This window comes from Nycticebus coucang, chromosome 24, assembly GCF_027406575.1.
Source record: "Nycticebus coucang isolate mNycCou1 chromosome 24, mNycCou1.pri, whole genome shotgun sequence".
In the NCBI taxonomy this organism is placed as follows: domain Eukaryota; kingdom Metazoa; phylum Chordata; class Mammalia; order Primates; family Lorisidae; genus Nycticebus; species Nycticebus coucang.
In genome coordinates this window covers 22814517-22841556 of record NC_069803.1, presented here as the reverse complement: position 1 = coordinate 22841556, position 27040 = coordinate 22814517, and the positions used below count along the sequence as shown (strand labels likewise).

Below are 27040 nucleotides of genomic sequence, written 5' to 3'. Positions count from 1 at the left end.
CTGGTTAACATAGCCTTCCTGGCATTTTCTTAGTTATTGTGTTAAGACATTTATATTCTACATTTCCTTCTTTCTTTCAACACATCAAACTCGTTCTGACCCCAGGACCTTTGCACTTGCTGCTCCTGTCTGAGAAGGATCTTTCTTCCTATCTCAGTTCAAATGTCACTTCTTCAATGTGTAGGGCCGCCTTGTACAAAAAAAGAGTCCAATCCCAGGCATTCAGAACCCTAACACCCTGTTTTACCTTATTATTATTATATATCATTATCTAAGATAGATTTTCTTCTACTTATTATCTATCTCCTCCTTATAGACTGTTAACTCTAGGAGGGCAGAGACTCGGAGACTATTTCATCCCCAGAGTCTGAAGGAAGGAGTGCCTGGACCCTGTCAGTCCCCAAACAACATCCACTGGAAGAACGCGTGAACTTCTACCAGCTGTTCATGCCACGCATTTTACAATTTTACTGCTTCTTTGGTTCCTAAGGCCAGATGAACTCCAAGCAACCTTATGGGGTAAGGACCTTTCTCCTGTAGAGTCCTTTCAGTAGAGCTGAAGACCCCAGAGAGCCAGAGTAGCTGATCTGGAGTGGGCATATAAAATGTAAGGTACAAAATGTTTTTAAATACATAAAGTGGGAGCCAGGCATGGCGGTTCATGCCTGTAATCCCAGCATTTTGGGAAGGCTGAGGCTCAGGAGTTTTGAGACCAACCTGAGCAAAAGGGAGACCCTATCTCTACTAAAAATAGAAAAACTAGGTGAGTGTTGTGGTGCACACCTGTAGTCCCAGCTACTCGGGAGGCTGAGGCAGGAGGATGGCTCAAGCCCTAGAGTTTGAGGTTGCTGTGAGCTGTAACGCCAAGGTACTCTACCCAGGACGACAGAGTGAGACTGTCGCAAAACAAAACACCACAACATAAACAAAAAAAGCATAAGGTGTGTTTAGGGGAATCCAAAAAGAAGGTGGTACGGGAAAGGCAGATGCAGGCAGCCTCCCTTCCCACACCCCTGAGAACGCAACCAACTAATAATCCCACCAAAAATAACATTTCAACTCTTCCCTGTAGCAGGGGTAAAAAAGGGAAAGTCCACAAGTACAGGCTGTTTCTAGAATTTCTCAGTGGCTCATGGAAACTCTGACTTTCACTGCCATTGCACACATCCCGAAATGCTTGGGGAGGGGCCCCAAGTGCTGCTAAGGAGAGGGAATGATGTGAGAGGAACCAAGGTCACAGCCACAATCTGGCCAGCAGAGCTGTGCACACCACCAGGGTGTTTTACCCACAATCAAGCCTTCTGCCATGGGAGGCACTGCCACACAGTGCTTGCTGGGTGACGGAGGGGTGGCCGAGGAGGGAGGGGCAGGAACCTGAGGAGGAAGATTCCTCCTTGGGTTGGCACTGAGGTCAGCAGCAGCCTGGGGGAGTGGGTGACTTTGTACTTTTTGCACCTTTCTGGGAAAAGGGATGGGAACAGCCGAGGCTTGCTGCCCCTGGAAGCTACCCAAGGACCTGGTATCCTGAGAACTTGCCCAGCCTGTCACATGGAAAGTATCCAGTGCTGGAGAACTGGTCAACACTGAAATATAGACATGCAAATCAATGTCATGTGGGCCTGGGGTGGCAAGGCACAGGACGCAGTGTTAGTGAGCAAGAAGAGAGGACAGAAGTAGGGAGGAATTGCAGGGCCCTGTGCCTCTCTTGGTAGGGAAAGCACCTGGCCTCAAGCCTCTGTGCTCTAAGAAAACAAGCGTCCTGTCCCTGGGACGTGGCCTGGGAGAACCACCAGCTTCCAGGAAAAGACAGAGAGTGCCCAACATTTCCCCATGTCTTACAGAACTCTGATGAATAGCAAGGCACATGCCCCACACCCTACCCCTCTTTGTTCTGCACAAACATAACCTTTCAGCCTCCCAGCTGAAGAATCCCGGCTGGTTCAGGTCTGCCACCCTCCAGCAATCCCTGGGGGCTGGGGAGGGGGAAATGGCTCCTTTTCCCCTCCCCCCCTAGGGGGCGTAAGGAAAGGTCCTAAGGGTGAAGGGGAGCTTCTTAGAACAAAAAAAAAAAAAAAAGGAAAAAAAAGAATCCTGAGAACCAGGGGATCAGTCCCTGCCCCCAGGGTTTATAGTTATCCAAACATGTTTAAGAACTTATAGGCCACCTGTGGCTCATGCCTGTAATCCTAGCACTCTGGGAGGCCAAGGCAGGTGGATTGCCTGAGCTCAGGAGTTCGAGACCAGCCTGAGCATGAGCTAGACACCCCCCCATCTCTACTAAAAATAGACAAAGACTTAAAAAAAAAATAAACAACTTATTATATAATTCGCTAAACCACCCTTCAGAAGTTTTAACTTCATACTCCTACGACCTATGTCCGAGTGCCTATTTCACAGGACTCTCTGCAACACTGAGTATTAAAACACTATTCCATCTTTGCAGATTTGATAGGTTAAAAATTACTTACTCTTCTAATATGTATGTGCAATTCTCATTTCTTTGATTACCAGTGTGGCTAAACACATTTTTAAGTTTACTAGCACTTATATTTCTTTTTTTACAAATTGCCTGGTAAATATTGTCTTTTTTTTTTTTTTAGAGACAGAGTCTCACTTTGTCACCCTCGGTAGCGTGCTGCCGTGGCGTCACAGCTCACAGCAACCTCCAGTTTGGGGACTTAGGCATTGTCTTGCCTCAGCCTCCCGAGTAGCTGGGACTACAGGTGCCTGCTACAACGTCTGGCTATTTTTTTGTTGTTGCAGTTTAGCCAGGGCCAGGTTCGAACCTGGGGCAGGCGCCCTACTCACTGAGCCACAGGCGCCGCCCTCTTTGTCCATTTTTGCTGAGATACATTCATCTGTTTTCCTACTATTTAAGAGTCCACCATATGGTAAAAAATTAACCTTTTGTCACATGTTACAGATACCCTTCCTTTTCTTTTTTTTGGGCAGTTTTGGGGCTGGGTTTGAACCTGCCACCTCTGGCATAACACATATTCTTCCCAATTAGCTGTTTGCCTTTTAATTGTGTTAACTGGTATTACTATCACAATTCTAAAACAGAGAAAATCAAGTACATAACACTTTGCCTTTAAAGGTTCTGCTTCTGGTAACGTTCTGGTAACATGCTTGGAAATTATAGACACATACAGCTGTTTTGTCTTGCATCTAAAAAATTTAAATCTCTAATCCACCCAGAATTTAGCTCGGCATAGTGTAAGAAAAATGCCATCACTTTATTTTTTCTAAATAGTTAGCCAGTTATCCCAATATTGTTTAGTGAAGAATTGACACCCTTGTAAACCTTGAATATAGAGTTTATAAAAGGTAAGAAATAGAAGTAGAGTCAAATATATCCTTGTCTCTTAAAGAGGCCACCTGCGGCTGCTGTTACTATCTCATTCCCTTCCTCCTTCCTGCCTGGAGGTACAAGCTGGAAAGTGACAACAACAAGGACAGAAAGATACACTGAAAAGAGCCTGGGTACCTCCAGGAATCGCTAAGCAGAAACATCCGCCTCAGGTAACAAACTGGCAAATTCTCTGGATGCTTTCTTTATCTGCCCAAACCATGGTTAGACTCTGTTATTTCCATCTGAATAGCTTGTAGAAAACCATTTCCACTTTAATCTTATAATAATCACAGTAAGAATTGCTAGGGTTTATTGTCGTCTGCACCAATTTGTTTGCATTATTTCATTTAACCTTTCCAAGAACCTTAATAAGTAAGATAGACTCTACGGTACTTCCTTAGTCAATGACAGCTTTTCAGAGCAGAGCAAAGCACTGTATTAAACATACACACCAGTGAGACACTCCCCCTATTTCAAAGACATTAAAACAACAAAAAGCATCTCAAAATTAAGTTTTTGATGTTTTTTTTTTTTTTTTTGGACTTGTGTGGTCTGGGACTCCTGGCCTCCCAAAGTGCTGGGCTTACAGGTGTCAGCCACCTTGCCCAGTAAAGATAAACAGTTTAAATCATCTTGTTAAGACCCAATATTTCACTTTGGGAATTCATCCTACGGAAATTGTTTTGAATGGGCGTAAATATTTAGTTCTGGGGAGTTTACAGAAATGTACGTGCAACAGCAAACATCTATTACTGAGTGCTAACTGTTGTAAAGGCATGAGGGATATAGCAATGAACTAAAGAGAAAAAACCTCTTCCCTTCATGGAGCTGACATGCTCGCAGTGCTCCTAACAGTAAGAAACTGCAAGCAAACTAAGCATACAAGGAAAGGGCTTGCTAAAACCAAGTAATCCATATAACAAAATATATACAGAGGTTAAGAGCTCGGGCTGAGCTGGGCAGAACAGAATCTCTGGGTCAAGTCAAACTCAATGAGACTTATCTTTCTTCTACACTATAGAAAGACAGGGGTATTAACAATCAGTCCCTCCTAAAGAGAAGCTCAGGAAATTAAATGAGATACTGACTATAATTACAGGGCCAGATACACAGTAATTGCTCGATAAATAGTGCCTGGGGGAAGAATGACAAAGAGAGACATTCATGATCATTTTTTCCCATAGTTATGTTAAGTAAAAAAAAAAAGAGAGCCTGCCTACAAAATTGTAGGCAAGCTGCTTGTACAGTTGTCCCTTGATACTCATGGGGGATTGGTTCAAAGAATACTCCTTCCTGTGTGATCCCAAAGTGTAAGGAGACTCAAGTTCCTGATATAAAATGACATAGCATTTGCTTAAAACCTATGCACATCCTCCCCAAATACTACTTTAAATCATCTTTAGGTTACTTACAATACCTAAAATAATGTAAATGCTATATAAATAGTTGTTATACTGTGCTTTAAAATTTGTATCATTTTTAATCGCTCTATTGCTATTTTGGGGTTTTCTCTGAAAATTTTTTTCCTTTATTTTTGGACTTAGGGCCAGGATCCTCAAATATTTTCTTTTTCTTTCCCTTCCTCCCTCCCTTCCTCCCTTCCTCCCTCCCTTCCTTTCTTTTTTTTTAAGACAAACTATCACTTTGTTGCCCTGGGTAGAGTGCCGGGGCATCATCATAGCTCACAGAAACTTCAAACTCCTGGGCTCATGCAATCCTTTTTGCCTCAACCTCCCGAGTCGCTGGGACTATAGGCAACCTACACATACCACGCCCAACTCATTCTTTCTTTCTAGTAGAGATGGGGTCTCACACTTGTTCAGGCTGGTTGCTGGTCTCAAACTCCTGAGCTCAAGCGATCCACAAGCCTTGGGCTCTCATCAGTGCTAGAATGACAGGTATAAGCCACCACTAATATTTTCAATCTCTGGTTGAGTGAATCCATGGATGTGGATATAGAGGACCGATTGCACCCTAAAGTGCCTAGAGCCCAAGAGTGCAGGGCTTCCAGACCAGCTTTATACCCCCTTGATTGTCAGATCTGTGTTACCATGAGAACAGCCAGCCTCAACAGCAGCCAGCTTGCCTTAGCTCTTAGGTCTAAAAAGAAATCTCCTTTTTCTTTTGCAACTCTGTGAACCGACACCATCCTGAATATAGCGGGTTGAATATACCTCAAAATTCACTACCTAAAATCCGGAAAGTAACTTTATTTGGAAATAGGGTCTTTGCAGATAAAATGAGTTAGGGAGCTAAAGATGAATCATCCTGGATTTGGGTTGGCCCTAAATCCAATGATCCATGTCTTTATAAAGAGGGGCAGATTTGGACATACCGACCGACACACAGGCAGAGACTGGACTGATGCTCCCACAAGCCAAGGAAAGCCAGGAAAGCTGGGAAAAGCATGAAGGACTCTCCTCTGAGAGTCATTAAAGAGAACGAAGCCCCGGCTGACACCCTGATTTCAAATTTTTAGCCCCCAAAACTGTGTAAGAATAAATTTCTGATGTATTCACTGGGTAAACACTGCTGCTGGAATGAGGCTGGATCACTTTCAGCTGTGGCTGGCAGAGTTCTACGATGGCCCCAGTGACCCTCGCCCTTGTGTGTGGGTGGGACCTGATGAGACAAGACTCCTGGGACTATGTGACTCTTGCAGCCATTGCCCAACCAAATTAGAAAGGGAAATTAGCCTGCGTGGGCTAGAACTAATCTGGTGAGCCTTAAAGGGATGGGCTCCTCCCGGCAAAAGGCATGAAGCACAAGAAGGATTCTATGTGATAGAGTGTATGTTGCCAGCTTTGGAGATGGAGGAGGCCACATAGCAAGGGAATGTAGGGAACATCTAGGAACTAATAGTAGACAGCTGGCAAAGCAGACTGGGAAGATGACCTCAGCCCTGCAGCCATAGCGGCTGAATTCTGACCCAACCATGTGAGCCTGGCAGGGGCCCCCAAACTTGAGGTGAGAACCCCAGCTGCCACCTTGATTTTAGTCTTGTGGGACCCTCAGCAAAGAAGCCAGTCATGCAATGTCCAGACTTCTGACCTAGCGAATTATGAAAAGATAAATGGGTGATGTTCTAAGCCACTAAGTGTGTCGTGCTAATATGCCCACCTGCTTTGATAGATAGGTAGACCTCTACTCCCCATGACACAGTCTGGTCACAGGGGGTAGAGATGGGCTGTTGCAGTTCTCTGCGTTCCTTTGTATTCCAGATGACTTCCCTGTAACCCTTCTATTGACAATGTTAAACGCATGCCTACCAAGAGCAGGAGGTAGAGAAACGATAGTTGATCCTGACCTTGGACCAGGCAGCCTTTTCAGCTTCTAACATCAGAGTACAGTATGTTCTCACCTGACAAAGAATTCTAAAGCTAGGAGCTAGACAGGAGTATTGACAGGTGCAATTAGCAGGAGAGCAGCAGATTATAGAGAAGGACAGCACAGTCATGTGAGCACAGATCTGAAAGGGCTATTCAAAAGGTAAGACGCTGATGGAGCACTCGGCAAGTCCCAGTGCAGCTCTGGCTACACAATCACATATTAACCAGGGACACTCACTTCTGCCTCCAGATGTTATCTAAAGGTGAGATGAATTAAATAAATCTACAGTCCACATGTAGAAATGTATGCAGATCAGTGTCGGGACAGTAGCAAAACCGTTAGAGAATAATCTACAACCCAACTATGAGAGGGTTACTCACTGTTGGGAGAAAGAAGTTATAAATAAAGGAGTAAAGACTAACATAAAATGAATCTGTGGTGTTATAGACTGAAATAAGAGGTATCAGTATAAACTTATGTTTTCTAATAATATGTAAACAGTGAAATACAGATGTGTATGTATACAGGGATTAGTACACACCCATGTGTGTGTGCATATATAAAAATATTTCCAGCTGGGCACGGGGACTCGCGCTTATAATCCTAGCACTCTAGGAGGCCGAGGCAGTTGGATTGCTTGAGCTCATGAGTTCAAGATCAGCCTGAGCAAAAAGAGAGACCCTATTCCTACTAAAAATAGAAAAACTGAGGCAAGAGGATCACTTGAGCCCAAGGGTTGGAGGTTGCTATGAGCCATGGCACTCTACCTAGGGCAACAGCTTGAGACTCTGTCTCAGAAAAAAAGAAAAGAAAAAATGTTTCCTAGTTTTGTGTGCTAAGGGGATCTAGAAGCAATGGTAACTCCAGTAGCAAGGAGCATACCTAGCAACAAGATCTTGGTTTCTAAACATCATTTTCCAACAAAGAAAACCAAGGGTACTTGGAAACGTAGTGGATTCTATGGCTGGAGCAGGAAGTTATAATATAAAACCTGGAACATTTTATGGTACAAGAAATTAAGGAGGGTGGCGCCTGTGGCTCAGTCAGTAAGGCGCCGGCCCCATATACCGAGGGTGGTGGGTTCAAACCCGGCCCCGGCCGAACTGCAACCAAAAAATAGCCGGGCGTTGTGGCGGGCGCCTTAGTCCCAGCTACTCGGGAGGCTGAGGCAAGAGAATCGCTTAAGCCCAGGAGTTGGAGGTTGCTGTGAGCTGTGTGAGGCCACGGCACTCTACCGAGGGCCATAAAGCGAGACTCTGTCTCCACAAAAAAAAAAAAAAGAAATTAAGGAAATGCTCCAAAAGGGGGGTGGGGGAAGCTTATCAGAGGGACGCAGGAGATAACCTACAAGAGCTCCTAAGATGGCCAAAGCTAGAACAATCTGAGCCACAAATAACAAATGATAATATTCAATGTTAACCCATAGAATAAAATCTGATATAATCAAACACACAAACAGATGAGGAAGGGCCACCAGCTCTTTTTTACAACAGATTTACAATAAATAAATATAAAAGGAAAGAAGGAAATAGAGAATCATTAGGCAAACACCACGGTGATCATTGCTGCAGGCAAGATCCACAGATGGATGCTAAAATTATGGCATGAAAGTACAAGGAGAAACAGGATTTGCATAGTCTTCAATTATTTCCTGACACTTGCAAAGAGAAAGAAATCCTATACATTTTTGTGGTGTTCTTACCCGAAATACATCACTTCATTTTAACAAGGAAAGAGGAAGTAACTGTTAAGAGATTGGAGCAGACTTAAGGAGAAATAAAAATTAAATGCATAAAGTAAGATGCCAGATCAGAGCCTCGAATAGAAAAGGACATCTGTGAAAAAACTATGGTTTGGAATTACTATGTTATTCCAAAAACTATCTTTGGAATACCATAGTAATAAGTAGCGTCAATGTTGATTTCCCGTCCTTGTGCTTTGGAGTGAGGAATATAAGGGAACTTTTTGCTGTATTTTTACAACACTAAATTTAAACTCTAAGGAAATATACCAATACATAAACAGATTACCTCAGGGTGTCAGGATTACAGATTTACTCCCTCGCTCATACCCCTTTATACCCTTTCAATAAGCACGCATTACTTTTGATCATCAGAAGATAAGGTTTACAAAAATACCAAACAATCATCTGGGGAATTTCGCGGAAAACAGTTAATGACCTACAGTCTCTGGGAGAGACTTTTTTTTTCTCTCTTTTGAGACAGTCTCAGTAAGTTGCCCTGGGTAGAGTGCTGTGGTGTCACAGCTCACAGCAGCCTCCAACTCTTGCTTCAGCCTCCCAAGTAGATGGGACTACAGGCACCCACAACACGTGGCTATTTTTTTTTTTTTTTGGTTTTAAGTTGTCGTTGTTGTTTAGCAGGCCTGGCCTGGGTTCGAACCCCCGCCAGCTCCTGTGTATATGGCTGGCGCCCTAGCCGCTGAGCTACAGTCGCTGAGCCTCTGGGAGAAACTTTTAAGGGCTATGTTGAGGTAGGTTAGGAAGGAGGCAAGAAGTTAGACTGGTACAGAGGACATGGATTTAGAGCCATAAACTGCTCCAGATAAGGCTGGTAGGCTGCACCCCAAGACAGAAGGCCACTGACACACAGTCTTTGACACAGTAAGTCTTTGATATAGAAATAGCTCGGAGTTAAGAAAATATTGGTATCTCAGATTCTAGAGCCCTTCAAAAATCCTGCACTGAAGCCAGGCATGGTGGTTCATGCCTGTAATCCTAGCACTTTGGGAGGCTGAAACAGGTGGATTGCTTGAGTGCAGGAGTTCGAGACCCCTAAGCAAGAGTGAAACCCTATCTCTACTAAAAATAGTCACTAACCGGGTACAGTGGTGCAGTTGTAGTCCCAGCTACTCAGAAAGCTAAAGTAAGAGGATCATTTGAACCCAGGAGTTTGAAATTGCTGTGAACTATGACAGATGCTGTGGCACTCTACCCAGGGTAACAGAGTGAGACTCTGTCTCAAAAGAAAAAAGAAAAACTGCCCTGGCCTTGTGGCAGGCACCTATAGATCCAGCTACTTGAAAGATAAAGGCAAGAGGATTGCTTGAGCCCAAGAGTTTGCTGTAAGCTATGACAATATGGCATGGAAAAAACATCTCAAAAGGCTGGCGCAGTGGCTCATGCCTGTAATCCCAGGACTCTGGGAGGCCAAGGCAGGTGGAGTGCTTGAGCTCAGAAGTTTGAGACCAGCCTGAGCAACAGCAAGACTATCTCTAAAAAATAGCTGGATGTTGTAGCAGGAGCCTGTAGTCCCAGCTACCTGGGAGGCTGAGGTAAGAGGATCACTTAAGCCCAAGAGTTTGAGGTTGGCGTGAGCTACGATGCCATAAAACTACTCCAGGCAGAAAAGTGAGAGTCTGTCTCAAAAAAAAAAAAAAAAAATCCTGGGCTCAACTTAAATTTCCAGCCAGGTAGCTTGCTGCTCCCTGTAGCAGTTGCTCTGGCCTACGCTGACCACCCCTGCTGCCAACCACCCCACTCTCCTTGCCAGGACTCCCACTCTTTTTGCCTCCTTCCTAGCTTCCAGTACTTGGCTCAATTCCACCTCTGCGAAGTGTCCACTCAACACTCCTGTCCCAGTCGGCTTTCTTTCCTCTGGCCTCTGTACCTAGGGTGTCTGTTTAGCTCACTGGAGTGTACGGAAGGCCACAAATGATGGCATCTAACTCTCCATATACATTTCACAAGCACCCTGGGAATGGAGACTGTCTTCATGGAGAAGCTCTGATAGCCAACCTCTGCTAGACTGGCCAAGCCCCTCCAGGCCTTCCAGCCCTCCCTGCAGCCAAGAGACCCCTCCAGGCTCTCAGGCCCTGTGGTCACCACTAAGGGGGCCACTTTCCAAGAGTCAGCTATGCCTACTCCTGAACCACTTGATGCCGGTTCTATGTGTTGTTATGATTATAATTTAAATAGTAACTGGGAAAAATGAATGCAAAAAAGGAAAGTTCTGATTTCTGAGACCATTAAACTAAATGATCTAGGACATCAATCCTAAAGGCTTAAATGACTCTCGAGGTCCTTGAGGTACAAACTATTTTTGGTACAATATGCAGATGTAAAAAGCTTTTCATTCTCACTTTACAGAAGGTACATGAAATGAGATGAATCTTGAGTTTCTAGAAATTTCTAAGCTAGAAGCTTAGGGTATAAATGTGTGTTTTCAAAGATTAACTGAAGTCTGTTCTCTGGACTTTCATCTGAGTTCTTACCAACAAATTTAAGTTATACCTACTATAATTGATTATATCTTTATCAACCAGTAAATGTCCATTTTGAAACCCTATAGATGTGCAAAAATATAACTCACTCTTTTTCACAAAATATGCTTTTTTTTTTTCTTGTAGAGACAGAGTCTCACGGTACCGCCCTCGGTAGAGTGCCGTGGCGTCACACGGCTCACAGCAACCTCTAACTCTTGGGCTTAAGCGATTCTCCTGCCTCAGCCTCCAGAGCAGCTGGGACTACAGGCGCCCGCCACAACGCCCGGCTATTTTTCTGTTGCAGTTTGGCCGGGGCTGGGCTTGAACCCACCACCCTCGGCATTATGGGGCTGGCGAGATATGCCTTTTATATTAACATGGAATGGCTTTTTTTTTGTAGAGACAGAGTCTCACTGTACCGCCCTCAGGTAGAGTGCCATGGCGTCACACGGCTCACAGCAACCTCTAACTCCTGGGCTTAAGCGATTCTCTTGCCTCAGCCTCCCGAGCAGCTGGGACTACAGGCGCCCGCCACAACGCCCAGCTATTTTTTTTTGTTGTTGTTGTTACAGTTTGGCTGGGGCTGGGTTTGAACCCACCACCCTTGGCATATGGGGCCGGCGCCCTACTCACTGAGCCATAGGCGCCGCCCTTTTTTTTTTTTTTTTAATAAAATAATTTTTTAGGGCCAGGTGCAGTGGCTCACGCCTGTAATCTTAGCCCTCTGGGAGGCCAAGCCTGAGCCAAGAGCAAAACCCTATCTCTAAACATAGCCAAGTGTTGTGGCACGTGCCTGTAGTCTCAGCTACTCTGGAGGCTAAGGCAAGAGAATCGCTTGAGCCCAACAGTTTGAGGTTGCTGTGAGATATGATGCCATGGCACTCTACCAAGGGCAACAAAATAAGACTCTGTCTCTAAAAAAAAAATAATTTTTTAATTCCTCAAGTTAATTTTTAATTAGATAGCTACATAATTGTAGATAGCTATATAGATAAAAGTCATAAAGAGGGCTAAGATCAAAAAGTTTGAGGGCTGGGTGTAGTGGCTCAACACCTGTAATCCTAGCACTCTAGGAGGCTGAGGTGGGTGGATTGCCTGTTAGGAGTTCAACACCAGCCTGAGTAAGAGACCTTATCTCTATTAAAAACAGAAAACTAGCTATAGTCTCAGCTACTTGGGAGGGTGAGGCAGGAGGATCTCTTGAGCCCAGGAGTTTGAGGTTGCTATGATCTATGATGAAGTCATGACACTCTACCCAGAATGACAAGAGTGATTCTGTTTCCCCCTGCCCCCCAAAAAAGTTTGAGAACCGGCCAGGCACAGTGGCTCACACCTGTAATCCTAATACTCTGGCAGGCCAAGGTGAGGGAATTGCTTGAGCTCAGGAGTTCAAAACCAACCGGAAAAAAGTGAGACCCTGTATCTACTAAAAACAGAAATTAGCAGCGCATTGTGTTGGGTGCCTGTAGGGAGGCTGAGGCAAGAGAATTGCTTGAACCTAGGAGTTTGAGGTTACTGTAAGCTAGGTTGGGCAACAAAGCGAGAGACTGTTTCCAAAAAAAGAGAAAAGTTTGAGAACTACTAATCTGGAAAGACCTGCTACAAATGAAAATACAATAAAAAATACCATAGTTAAATTAGGTGTATCCGTAAAAGCAGGAGGATTCTGAACATAGATTGGTCTGCAAATGTCTTTTTTTTTACTTTTTTCTAAAATGAAAGCTAATTAACAGATATACTTTTTACTCAGCAGTCACACTGCACAGAACTTATTCTGTAGTTGTAGTTATTCATCAAGTATTGTGTGCAACAGCAAAATACTGAAACCAATCCAAGGAGGTGACATGTGTGAGGAAGTCGATCTATGTTAGTTTAAAAAAAAAAAAAAAAAAAAAAAAAGATGAGCTTGGCATCCATAGCACAGTGGTTATGGTGTCAGCCACATACAGCAAGGCTGGTGGGTTCGAGCCTGGCCTGGATCAGCTAAACAACGACAATTGCAGCAAATAAATAAATAAATAAATAAATAAAATAGCCGGGCATTGTGGCAGGCGTCTGTAGTCCCAACTACTTGGGAGGCTGAGGCAAGAGAATCGCTTAAGCCCAAGAGTTTGAGGTTGCTGTGAGCTGTGATGCCACAACACTCTACTAAGGGTGACAAAGTGAGACTGTCTCAAAAAAAAAAAAAAAAAAGGGCAGCGCCTGTGGCTCAGTGAGTAGGGTGCGGGCCCCATATGCCAAGGGTGGCGGGTTCAAACCCAGCCCCGGCCAAACTGCAACAAAAAAATAGCCGGGCGCTGTGGCGGGCGCCTGTAGTCCCAGCTGCTCGGGAGGCTGAGGCAAGAGAATCATGTAAGCCCAAGAGTTAGAGGTTGCTGTGAGCCATGTGACGCCACGGCACTCTACCAAGGGCAGTACAGTGAGACTCTGTCTCTACAAAAAAAAAAAAAAAAAAAAAAATGGCCCTTCCATCATGGAACATTGCAGTTATAATAACACTGAAAGCATTCTATGTGCCAAAATGAAAAGATCTAATACAGTTGGCTAGGTGAAAAAAGGTGCTGAACAATGCGTAAAATGCTACCTTGTGGGCTGGGCATGGTGGCTCACGCTTGTAATCAATCCTAGTACTCTGAGAGGCTGAGGCAGGCGGATCACTTGAGCTCAGGAGTTCAGGAGTTCCAGGGAGACCACCCTGAGAGAGAATGAGACCCAGTCTCCTCTACTAAAAAATAGAAAAAGTAGCTACATGTTGTGGCAGGTGCCTATAGTCCCCAGCTACTGGGGAGGCTGAGGCAAGGGGATCTCTTCAGCCCAAGAATTTGAAGTTGCTGTGAGCTATGATGCCAGAGCACTGTACCCAGGGCAGAATGAGACTCCGTCTCCCAAAAAATAAATAAATAAATAAATAAAATGAAATGAAATAAAAAAATAAAATAAAGACTACCTGTAGCATTTATAAAAGAGGAAGGCAAGGGTTTTGTCCTATTTTTTGTTTTCATTTTTGAACTATGTGAATATACAGCCTAGTGAAAAATTTAATAAAAGAAACAAGAAATCACAGGTGATATGGTTAGGTGTAAGTCTTATATTCAAATAATTTGTGAATTTAATTAGGGGATCTAGAGATTTAAAGAAAATGCCCTGGCCCTGAAGTTTTGATGAATAAAAAATACATACACTTTAACATGTATTTTTTTTTTTACAGTTTTCCCAACATTAACTGCCATAATTTATTAACTACTAATACTGAGTGTACTAAGGGAGCCATGAGGGACTCAATGGTAACAAATTTAGGACAGTCAGTTTCTCATTCCACCAAACCCTAGGAACAACAGTCAGATCTCAAGTTGCCAAGATAGGGAATTCGATTTCCCGCAGCTGAGCACACCAGGCTCCCTCAGAAGGCTGGTTCTGTGGCTGCCTGGCCTCCTTTCCTTGGGCAGGTCACTCACAATCTCACCTGGACCCCCTCTGGGAGGCTTGGTGCCCATAGGAAGGGTGGGGAGGAGGCAGAGACTGGGACTTAAGAGATCCTGCAATGAGGCTGCTCTGTTGGCCCCTGGGAGGGCATGAGGCCCTGGCTGCCAGGAGCCGAGTTAGTGGACTCTGGACTCCTTATCTCCTGGCATTCAGACAGGCTGCTAGCCTTGAGGTCACAGAAGTGCCATTGTAGACATCTAGTGAGCAATATCGAGGACCCTCCACGCCTCTAGAAAGAGAAAGAAGCAGGAGAGGCCACCAGAAGCAATTAACATTTCCCCTTTATCTCCCCTTCAGTAAGCACAGGGATAACTGGTCCCTTCCAGTTTCCAAGGAAAAGACCATGACTATGAGAAATTTCCCCATCCTGTCTCTGGTCTTCTCCATCAAGTCTCTTGGCCACTAGCAGGCATGTAACATGGAAACACCAACTTACTCACCTCTCTGGATCCGCTTTCACTATAAAACAAAGGAGTTGGACTCGGAGATTGCCAAAGTTCCTCCAGTTGACATTCTATAGTTCTACAGATCTGTAAAAGGGCTGAATGTTCCTTCTTTGAGCCAAGTGTGAATAGGCTGTTATTCTGGCGCAGTGGGGAAAGGGAGGTGTGGGTTCCCAGGTGCACCCCATCTAAGCCCTATAGCTTAGACCCCCAACTCTTAAAGAATGGGATGTGGACTGAGGTTCCTCCCAGAACAGTGTGGGGTGTAAGCAGGTAAGGGGAGAGGAAGAAGGTAGGATGGTTTGAAAACAGAACCAGTCTTGTGACTGATATATACCCTGTACACACACACACGGGCATTGTTACTTGTCACTCCTTCCCAGCTATCATCAGCCCAGAGAAGGAATATTTCTTCTCTAAAGAAATCAGAGTACTTTCTAGAACTAAGATTGCCCAATGGACCTTCGGGACAATCCCTGGCAGGCCAGAGAAGTGGCCTACCCAGAAGGGCAGGGAAATTGCATTCACGTTGCTTAGGAGGAGATGAATCAGCTCTATGAATGGCTCATACCATTCCTAACTCGCAGTGTCTGGGACCCTTAAATAACCCACTCAACCCACAAAAATGATGTTGATGAGAACAAGCCCTCCTCTATGTTCCAGGCACAATCACAACATCTCCCCGGCCAGTGAGAACAGACCCAGAGAAGTTAAGAAATTTCTCACTGCTGGAGAGTGATGTGGCCGGGATTTGAGCAAACTCTACCACTCTACCTTATCCCTAGCACTGTGTTCTCTTCTCTGAACTTAATGGCACACAGCAATGAGACATCTCTAGGGTTGCTACCTTGTTCTCCATCTGTGGATGTTTCTTCTCTCCAATAAGTGTTCATTGGAACAGCAGGAGCCAGGCTGTCTGCACCCAGCACAGTGGCCACCGCAGAGCAGAGCACGGAGCAGAGCACAAACCAGGTACTGTGTATTTATGTGCCGAAAGTCACGGAGCTCTGGTACCTCTCAGTGACCACAATACTCTTCTTCTTGACTAAATAACAAGGCCAGTAATGTAGCTGCAAGAAGTAGACTGCAAGTCAGTCTACTTCTAGTCCCTGCACTGGATGGCTGACACTGCCCCTCAGTTGACACCTGGCTTTTATCTCCCCCTCAGCTTTGTCCTCTCCCAGGTCCCAGAGGATAGGCAAGTAACAAGATAGGCCGAGCATGAAAAAGCCCTCTGGAGAGGCAATACTTGGGGTCGGTCCCTACTATCTAGTGCCCTCTAGTCAAACCAACCTTTAGCCTATCTCCAAATGACCACACAACTGATGAAAAAGCTCACCTCTGAGCCTCCAACAGGAAACAGAACATGTGGCTTTTAATTCCAACTGCTATATAAGTTACAATTCTGAACATTTCTTGTTTCATCAAAAAGCCAAGTTCCTCTGAGTTTTTCAGGGCTTGTGTTTTAAGAGATAAGGATTACAGAATTGTATATACTGTGAACAGGAGTACTGACCTTGGTACTGACCTGACCCCTCCCAAGGTCACAGAACAGGTTAGGTACAGGGCAAGGACAGAGGGCAGGGTCAACTCCCACATCACCACACCCAGCAGGAGCACACCTGTCCCAATGGCCTGGGGCTCCTAGGGCAGAGCTACTGAAGACAACAATTCCAAACCTAGAGCTGCTCCAGGAAGAAGGGTCAGACTGAAGCTGCCCCGGCCCCCACCATTCCATTTAGGCCACAAGAGAGCACTCAGCCACTCACCAAATTGTGGCCAGAGTCCTTTCATATATCCAGGCCATTTCACTATTTGGAGAGGCCACCCTTTTTGGAACCCAGGCCAACGCTAGATTCCCAAAACTAAACCCACAATCCAGAGTGAGAAAAATTTCCTGGCTTAACTGGACCTCAGGATCACATGATGAAACTCCGTGGATGACTACTTTGTCCCATGGCCTTAGCCCACCGAGAGGGGGCAGCCTGAATCCAGACCACCTAACTTGATCAGTCAGGACCAAAAATAGCCAAAAAGCCATCCTCACGGGTCACCCAGGTTGGAGTTTCCGCTCAGTGCTTTCTTTGCCATTCTCCCGCTACCGGTCAGCCTTCAGTTGGGAAGGGGAATGGTAAGGGACGGCAGAGAACTTGGAGTCAGTTCCTGGAAAGCAAAGTCCAGATACCCGCGCCCAAATCAGCCACCCCAAAAGCTACCCATCAGATTTGCCCATCTACTCTGCAGCTTCCGTGCTCAGTGACCGCGAGCTCCAGGCAGCCTGCCTCCGCCTTTCAGCGAGGCTACCCACGTTCCCGGCACCTTCTCTGGCTCACACATCCCGGGTTCTTCAACCAAAGAGGTTGAGGCGGTGACCTCCCTCCCCTGCCATCGTGGCACCGCGGCCAGGTGCCGCCTCCACCCAGCCGGCCGAGCCCGTGCGCGGTGCCCGGAGCGCTCCCGGTCCTCGGCGCCCCGGTGACCCCACCCCCACCCGGAGCCTCCAGCCTGCAGGCGCCGATGCCGGCCAGTGGCACCTCGCGGTCCCGTCCGCCCTCACCTGGAGCTCCGGAGGACGGCAGCCGGCCCGCGAAGCCTCACCCGCAAGGCCCCGGCGGCCCGCAGCTCCCGGAGCGGCTCAGTCGGTGCGTCCGCGCAGGCACAACGCTCCCGAGCCCCCCTCCCTGCGTCCGGCCCCCGCCGCGGCGCGCATGCCCGACTATATACCGCGCGCGTCACGGCAGGACCCGCCCCCGGCCCCGCCCCGCCCCGGCCTCCCCGGGGCCTGCCACGTGGGGGCACAGAGCAGGGACGTGCATGATGTGCCGGCGTGCGCCGGGGACCCGGCCAACCCTCGCCTTTCCGCGCCTCCCAGCCCAGACTTGGATCCTAGCTTGCTGGCATTCATCCTCCGACCCTTCCGCGAATCCACTCTTGACTCAAGGGGGCCCCATAGGCTCCTCCTTCCTCTGGAAACCTCGCATTAAGACCCCCCGCCCCGCCCCCGTACCTGACGTCTTACAATCTGAACTCCATCCGCCCGCTCCTGGAGTTAAGTGCTACTCACTTGACACGCACAGTGTATGTATTTTACCAATTCTGATCAATCCAGCTACTCTCTTCCCTCCCCAATTCAGAAACGTACTCTGGAAAGGGACGCACCCATAGACGATGTTTCTTTTGCATATCCCCAATACCCAAAATAACCAAAATTTTCTGTTCCAGTTCCAAATAAACTGTATTATTCACTTTTCAAAGCAGACGTTGCACCACTTACCCACAATCGTCAGACTCTTAAGGAGCCGAGCCTATTAATCCAAAACTGGGAGATATGTTAATTTTTGTGTCAGGAATGTCCTGGGGGGTCTCTCCCGCTGTGGGATAGGTCTATAGAGATGGATATCAGGCCTGGGAAATGCAAATTTCTTGAGAAAATAAACCACCAGTTAAATTCCCATTGTTCTATTCTGCTGGACATCAGGACTACTTCCTCTACAGCTGAGCCAGCTGCCACCTGCGTCTAGGGGGACCAAAAGGAAGGGTTTTCTAGGAGAATTGCACCTGATTAGTACTGCAGCCCTCTTCGAGCACAATGGTGGTGTCCGGCTCGCACTAGCTGTCGCTTGAATTCGCACCGGAAGGGGGAAAACATCCCACTATGTACGTCTTGGGGGAGCACCCCCACGATGGCAGTGCTAGGAGAGCCATACTTGGAGCTATGGGAATAAAAATCTAGCAGCTTGGCTCGGCGCCTGTAGCACAGTGGTTACAGCGCCAGCCACATACACCTAGGGTGGCGGGTTCGAAACTGGCCCTGGCCAGCTAAAACAACTATGGCAACAGCAACAAAAAATAGCCGGGTGTTGTGGAGGACGCCTGTAGTCCAAGCTCCTTGGGAGGCTGAGGCAGGAGAATCGCCTAAGCCCAGGAGTTTGAGGTTGCTGTGAGCTGTGACGCTTCTGCACTCTACCAAGAGTGACATAGTTAGACTCTGTCTAAGAAAAAAACAAGAATCCAGCAGCTTGTCTCTTGCCCAGCCCAAGCAACCCAGATTCTTTATTTCGTTTTGAAGAGGATAGCTGGGCCCTGGGAGTTTCTAAAATTCAATTATCCTCCCTCTGTAATTACCTCGCTCCAGTGGGTAAGGGGGTGGGGGAGTGGTGATAGTCCTCTCATTTATTTTCCAAGTGATTTCAAAGTAATGATATCTCTTGCAGAATTTCCCTTGGAGTCCTTCCATCTTTGTAATAACCCTTTGTGTTTCTGTTTTGGTTAAACTCAACAGCATCTTGCAGACATTATGTCATCTGTTTGGGACTAATCCCACCTGCAGTGGGCTGTTAGAACTGGTCCAGGAATACCACGCCTTTCCTCGAAGTATGTGCTAGAGAAGGAATGAAAAGCCCACCTTGGATAAAGTAAAATAAGCATGCTTCAAACATACAGAGAGTGCTAAATGGCATGGCGCCTGTTAATAAGGGAGTTTTCATCTCTTCTTAATACCAAAGTCCAAAAGCAATCCCATTGCTTTTCCAGGTGAGGTGTCAATACTGCTCAGCAGAGCATAAGGCACCAGTCAGGAAGACTGCAGAGTGGGGAGGGGACAGGGCCAGACATGCCACCACAGGGCCTATCACAGCTTCACACTTGTTTGCAATCAGACTAAAGGTAGGGCTACCAAAGTCCACATGCACGGACAGAGCTGATAAGCTATCAGTAATCTACTTGGGGAATACAGTTAATTATTAACATAGCTCAAACTCAAGAGGTCTTAATCTTCCATATCCGCCCACACACAAAATCTTTTAGGTACCCTGACCAAATCCTACCTTGTTGCTGAGCAGTACTATCCCTTGTGCCTCCTGCCAGCTGTGGGGTCCCAATTCTCTCTTCCCTCCACTTAATACGCCCTGTTGTCATCTCATCACTCATTTCCACTTGTCAAAATTCTAACTCTCCAGAGTCACCTGCGTTCACCAAGCATCTTATTCTGAAGTACATTCAATCTACCCTTTCAAATTGTGACTATAGCCTACATTAAAAAAATATTTCACAGTGCAATAATAATGTAAATAATATAGCAAACAAAAATTTCACAAAATGTTTTTAAGACATGCAATGCACTGATATTTTATATTAGTGAGTTGTTTTTTTTTTTTTGTAGAGACAGAGTCTCACTTTCTGGCCCTCGGTAGAGTGCCGTGGCCTCACACAGCTCACAGCAACCTCCAACTCCTGGGCTTAAGCGATTCTCTTGCCTCAGCCTCCCGAGTAGCTGGGACTACAGGGGCCCGCCACAACGCCCGGCTATTTTTTGGTTGCAGTTTGGCCGGGGCGGGGTTCGAACCCACCACCCTCGGTATATGGGGCCGGTGCCTTACCGACTGAGCCACAGGCGCCGCCCTATTAGTGAGTTTTTTAAAAAGTGGTCACACCTATTAAATTTATTTTATTATTATTGCATTATGATCCACAGATTTAAAATTTTATATGGTTTATGGTACTTACCTTTTTCCCTTAAAATTATTTCATTTCTTTCTCTAACCTTATTAGAGATAGAATCTGCCTTGATTACAAGAGATTTTCCTATATACCTACATCACCTAACTTAACATCTTTCCCATAACAGATTCTCCGTAAATACTTGTTGGATAATAAGCCAGTTCAGTACAAATATGATGTTGGGCAATACTTAAGGGAACTGAGCACAAAAACCTGACACTTTCATTGCTATTTCTCTTCTGACAAGATAGCATAGCTACCTGCCAAAAAATATGTAGACAGATTTCCCAATTTCCTGTAGCTGAGGTGAGTGGAACAGCCTTGGGCAAGAAGCCAGAGAAATGAGACTCCAGCCCAGATCATGCACAGGATGGGAAGGGGGACTCAAAAAATCAAAGCCCCTTGGGTGGTTTGTATTGACCAGATAGGTGACATGACTGTGGTCAGCAGGGTGGTACCTACAGCTCTCTTCCACTCCCCAGCTCACAGCCCAGCTCAAAGACACTGAGGTTGTCTGAAGAAAGAGCATAGCTTTTCTTACAGTGTGTCAGGTCATCAATGACAAGATTTCTCTAATACTTTCTTGGAGAAATACGAATTTTCCGTGTTTTGACATCACATAACAAATTTAAGAGAGTCGAGAGGAGTAACAAGGTTCCATTCAACCCAAAATCACATCCGAGGACTCAAGCCCTAGTACTCTATGCTCTGTCAGCCAAGAGTTAGAACAACTTTAGAAGCCCGAACTATCATCATTTCTGTTATGATGGTTTCAGCAAAGACAACTGGGAAAAACAACACTTTACCAAGTAAATTTGTCCATCTTGTCTAAGTTGTCTAGTTTGTTGGCATAAATTGCTCATGGTATCCCTGATCATGCTTTTTCCCTCTCGTAAGACTGAGAGTAATGTGCCCCCTTTCATTCCTGATTTTAATAATTTGAGCCTCCTTTTTCTTTTGGCTGGTCAGTCTAGCTAAAAGTTTGCTCATTTTATTAACCTTTTCAAAGAACCGACTTACAGTTTTCATCATTTTCTCTATTGGTTTTCTATTGTCTATTTCATTAATTTCTGCTCTAGTCTATATTTTTAAAATATTATTTTTTGTTGGCTTGGCGCCTGTAGCTCAAGCGGCTAAGGCGCCAGCCACATACACCTGAGCTGGCAGGTTCGAATCCAGCTCAGGCCCACCAAACAACGACGGCTGCAACCAAAAAATAGCTGGGCACCTGTAGTCCCAGCTACTTGGGAGGTGGAGGCAGGAGAATCTCTTGAGCCCAGGAGTTGGAGTTTGCTGTGAGCTGTGATGCCACGGGCACTCTACCCAGGGCGACAGCTTGAGGCTCTGTCTCAAAAAAAAAAAAAAAATATATATATATATTATATATAATTAAAATATATATATATATATTTTTTGTCCTCACCTTTGGATGAGTGTGTTTCTAGGAATAGAATTCCAAGTTGACAGTTGCATTTTTAAGTTATTGAATTAATGTGTACCTGAGAACAGAATTCCAAGTTGACAGTTGCATTTTTAAGTTATCATTCCTTTTATTTTATTTATTTCTTTGAGATAGAGTCTTACTTTGTCACCCTTGGTAGAATGCTGTGGCGTCATAGATCATAGCAACTTCAAATTCTGGGGCTCCAGTGATTCTCATGCCTTAGCCTCCCAAGTAGCTGGGACTACAGGTGTCCGCCACCACACCCAGCTATTTTTTTGGGGGGGGAGGGCAGAGCGTGGTGTCTCGCTCTGGCTCTGGCTGGTTTCCAAACTGTGAACTCAGGCAATCTACCCGCCTCAGCGTCCCAGAGTGCTAGGATTACAGGCATGAACCATCATGCCTGGCCCTATTCCTTTTTTTCTTTTTTTTTTTTTTTTAGAGACAGAGTCTCACTTTATGGCCCTTGGTAGAGTGCCGTGGCATCACACAGCTCACAGCAACCTCGAACTCCTGGGCTTAAGCGATTCTCTTGCCTCAGCCTCCCGAGTAGCTGGGACTACAGGCGCCCGCCACAACGCCTGGCTATTTTTTGTTTGCAGTTCGGCGGGGGCTGGGTTTGAACCTGCCACCCTCGGTATATGGGGCCGGCGCCTCACCGACTGAGCCACAGGTGCCGCCCCCTATTCCTTTTTTTCTTAAGGCATCCATCTATTGTGGCTCATGAACAGTCTACTATTAGGTTTAATATTACCTTTGTTGTGAGCAATCTCTTTCACCTTTGATTGGTTTTGGTTTATTTTTCACTGACAAATAATTGTGTATTTCTGGGATACAATGTGATATTTCAACATATGTATATATTGTGGAATGATCAAATCGGGGTAATTAGCATATCTACCACCTCGATTATTTTTTGCCTGGTCTTCGTCAGTCTATTTTCTTTTATTATCCTTTCTTTGTGAAGACATTTAAAATCCTTTCACTATTTTGAAATATACATTAACAACAGTCACCTTGCTGTTCAATAGAACGCTAGAGCTTATTCCTTCTAACTGTAACTTTGTACCTTTGGACCAAGGTTTTCCCTTTCTCTGCCCACCTCCCACCACCTCCCCACCCAACTCCTGATAACCACCATTCTGTTCTCTGCTTCCGAGTTCAACTTTTTTAGATCCTACGTGTGAGTGACATCATGCTGCATTTCTCTTTCTGTGCATGGCTTATTTAAATGTCCTCCAGGTTCACCTATGTTGTTGCAAATGACAAAATGTCCTGGGTTTTTTTTAAAAGCTGAACAGTATTCCATTGTGTACATGTACTCTGTCTTTTTAATTCATTGATCCATTGATGAGCACTTAGGTTGTATCCATCTCTTGACTAACGTGAGTAATGCCGCAACGAACATGAGAGGGCAAATCTCTCTCGTGTATACTAATTTCACTTCCTTTGGGTATATGCCTAGGGGTGGGATTGCAGAATCACCCCTGTTGGCTCGTAAGATTCTCTGTCTTTGGTGTCCTGCAGTTTCACTACAGTCCATCCAGCACTAGTTATGGTTTTCTTTATCCTCAATATATTTCTTCAGTTAGATAATTCATATTTGTTTTTAAATTCAGGAAAATTCTCAGTCTTTTTATCTTCCATATTTTCTTTCACCCTATTTTAATCTGCAGGAACTTTTCATTCTCTCCTACCTCTTCTCTTCCATAGATCCTGTTTATTCCTCTGGGTTTTTTTTTTGGAGACAGAGTCTTACTCTGTCACCCTGGATAGAGTGCTCTGGCATCATAGCTCACAGCAACCTCAAACTATTGGGCTCAAGAGATTCTCTTGCCTCAGCCTCTAAGTAGCTGGGACTACAAGCGCCCACCACAACACCCGGCTAGTTTTTTCTATTTGTAGTAGAGATGGGGTCTTTCTCTTGCTTAAACTGGTGTTGAACTCCTGAGCTCAAGCAATCCACTCACTTGGGCCTCCCAGAGCGCTAGGATTACAGGCCTGAGCCACTGGGCCTCCACCCGGCCTCCTCTGGGCTTCAATCCAATTGACTGAATCAGTTCCTGCAGGGCTCTGGAACTCACCATCTAGACCAATCTTGATGTTAAATTTTTCAGCCTGTGGCCCTTTAATAGGCTGGTAATAAATATTCGCACTACACACACCTCTATCTGGACCTGGCTTGGAGATTTCTCATGGAAGCTTTATTATCTCTACTCCTTTCCGTGGTCAAACAGCAAGTTTCCTTGCTGCTGCCCTAGAATGAGTGGCAGAGATTTTCTAGTCTGCTTCCAGCTGTCTTCCTTCAAGAGGCTCTATTCCAGCAATCCCGCTCTTTGCAATGTCTGAGGCCACATCTCTTATCCTTACCTGTAATGAAAGACCTCAGTGCTCCTGCCTCCTGTCCCAGTGGAACATGAATCCTCCCTTTGTCCAGTGTATCCTCACTGCAGATGCCACCTTCTGCCCCTTAGTCACTTAGCAGCCACTTCGGTTATCAAACTGAAATAACACAGTACTACCCTGTTTTCCCGAAAATAAGATATCCTCCGAAAATAAGACCTACTTACAGGAAAGATAAGACATCCCCTGAAAATAAGACCTAGCGCATCTTCGGGAGCACACCTTAAAATAAGACACTGTCTTATTTTTGGGGAAACGGTATATATATATATATATATGTATATATATCCAAGTTTTCAGGCATCTACTGAAGGTCTTGGAGTGAATCCCCAAGGAAAAGAAGGGACAACTCTACACAAATTAGGCTCTTTCTGGAATGATTCAAGAAGCACTGCATCACTTGAGAATGGAGTTTCAAAATAAATAGAAAAAATTATAGTGCTCTAAGGGGATGCAGTGGTGAAGTGATCAGCCAGATTACTTTGGGAAGGTATTTTTTAATTTTTAATGATACATAGTTGTACAATATTTAAGGGGTACATGTGTTTTTCATATAAGCATACAAAGTTTAATGATCAAATCAGGGTAATTGGGATATTCATCACCTCAAACATTTATTATTTCTTTGTGTTAGGAACATTCCAATTCCACACCTCTATTTATAATTTTGAAATATACAATAAATAATTGTTACCTAAAGTCACCCTATCGTACTACTGAACATCAGATATTTTCCTTCTATCTAAGTGTATTTCTGTATCCAAGGAAGGTACTTTTAATGGTTACAGATTCACCACAAGGTGTATGTCAAAAAAGCATTAAAATAAGACTGGGTGGCAGGGAGGCTGCCTTGGAAGCTCTCTGGCTCTCATATAGGCTAACAGAAATTGTCTGATGGAAAGAGATCAAAAAGACAAGACAAATATACACACACACAATATCAGTTCTTCATTTGTCCCAGAAGTGAAACTCTAGCATCTTTTTCCGTAAGTCTTACCACCCAGCTCATGGTGAAATTATCTGGCTAGTACATGGAACTGCACCTTGCATGCAGAGTAACAAACGAATACTTCTAGGAAGTGCTGCAGCTCTCCAAAGGAAAAGTCTATATCGATATAATAAACAACACTATTGCAAACACAACCACACATTTATACAAATTTGTTTTTATTTCCCACCCTGTGACCCATGACCCAATCATTTGGCATTAAAACTGAAAAACAAGGCAAAAAAAAACAAGAATAAAAAGTGAAGACATTTTTGTATTGTATGTACTCAAGTATTTATCTGTTCTCCTATCTATGAGAAAAGAGTGTTAGGAAATCCAACTTCAACAGAAAAATTCAAAATGCTTCCCCCAAAAAATCATAAAACTGATCTGTTAAGCCAGAGATCAGTGGTTCTAGGTGTTTGATTCTGTGGTTTTAAAATTCCAGGTCTTAGCCTCACCCTTTGTCCCATACTCCAAATAAAACAAGAAGGTCACTCACAACACTCATCTGTTCAACCTCTGCTGAGTGCTGCAACAAACTAAAAATTGTCTTGGATTTCTTTTAAGAAGCTTTATGCTAAAGTTCCTCTTGTCATGCAGTCATATAAAATGGGTATTTCTGTTTTGTTCCCTCTCTGCCATCATACAAAAAAAAAAAAAATAAATAAATAAATACAAATTAAAAAGGTTAAATAAGACTGGCTTTTAAAACCCAGTAAAGCAAGATAAAATAGAATTAAGCTTGAAAGGACTGGGAGAAGATTTTAAAAAGGGGTGAGGGAGAAAAAAATACAGAAAGAAAAAGTACTTTTCAAAAACATGGAAACCTGCAGGTATAGTGACAACTTTCTAAACTATCTGGACTTTGGTAGAAGTGTCACACTCATCAAAGCCAACTTCTGGAAATTTTAACTTAGATTTAGCAAAGTTTCTTGTGAAGTTATAAGCCAAAAGCCAGGAAGAGGTTTTTATGCAAGAGAAATGAGTAATTCCATTTACAAACATATATAAACAGAAATGAAGGTCACACACATGGGAGAAAAGTTCAGTAAAAACTCACACCTCTTGCCAAACTTTCCTAGCTATTGAATTTTTTCCATGTGTTCTGATTATTACTTAAAAACTAAAACTTAACTGGGTGTGGTGGTGGTGGCAGGGTGTGCCTGTAGTCCCAGCCACTTGGGAACCTAAGGGATCCCTTGAAATCAGGAGGGAGTTCAAGACCAGCCTGGGCTTCACAGCAAGACCCCAACTCTAAAAACAAGCAGAAAACTAACAACAAAACTAAAACTTAGTGAAGATCAGTCACAGAGAGCAAAGATGTGTGTGTGAATGTGTATATTTGGGGAGAAGGAAGCAATAGTATGCCGTAAACTAACTGAAAGCTCAAGAGGAAACTTCACCTGGTCTGTCTCAAGTGGCCACAGAATAGCTGAAAGCCACTTTCAAATCCAAGCCAAGTCACAGGCATCATAAAACTCAATCCCCACAGAAGATTAAGTCGGCAAGGGCCTGGGTATGCCACAAGCTGGTTTTACTACACAACTTGCACACCTGTCAGCCACTGGAAATATCTATTTGAAAAGTATTGCTCTGTAGGCCTGCCATGACCTTTCCAGGCTGCCTGAGTAAAGTAATTCTACTTTATGAAACTTGCAGTGACTTCACTCATTACCACTTCTGGCCCCAGAAATGGGACCACTCAGCCAGCACAACTGAAAGATGTTACTGCTGCTTCTGCAGCTTTTTACCGCTTGCTTGGCTCCCTGATTTACCTACAGTGTCTGCACGCAGTGGCACACTACCATCACGTGCTCTACAAACGCAACGAGGCAATTTCCAGCTTAGACTTAAAAAGAAAGTTGCTTTTTCGT

General features: G+C 44.8%; 1 protein-coding gene across 4 annotated transcripts in view; it reads right to left on the bottom strand.

The window, feature by feature from the left end:
* The window catches only part of SLC39A14 (solute carrier family 39 member 14), a 49125-nt gene extending 31579 nt beyond the window's left edge, over positions 1-17546 (bottom strand). For 2 of the 4 annotated variants that reach the window (XM_053578822.1, XM_053578821.1), the window contains exon 1: positions 17390-17546. The gene's annotated coding sequence lies outside the window, so the exon portion shown is untranslated. The remainder of the gene's footprint in view (positions 1-17389) is intronic. The other 2 variants (XM_053578825.1, XM_053578824.1) reach the window with 2 other exon arrangements.
* Positions 17547-27040: the final 9494 nt, after the last annotated feature.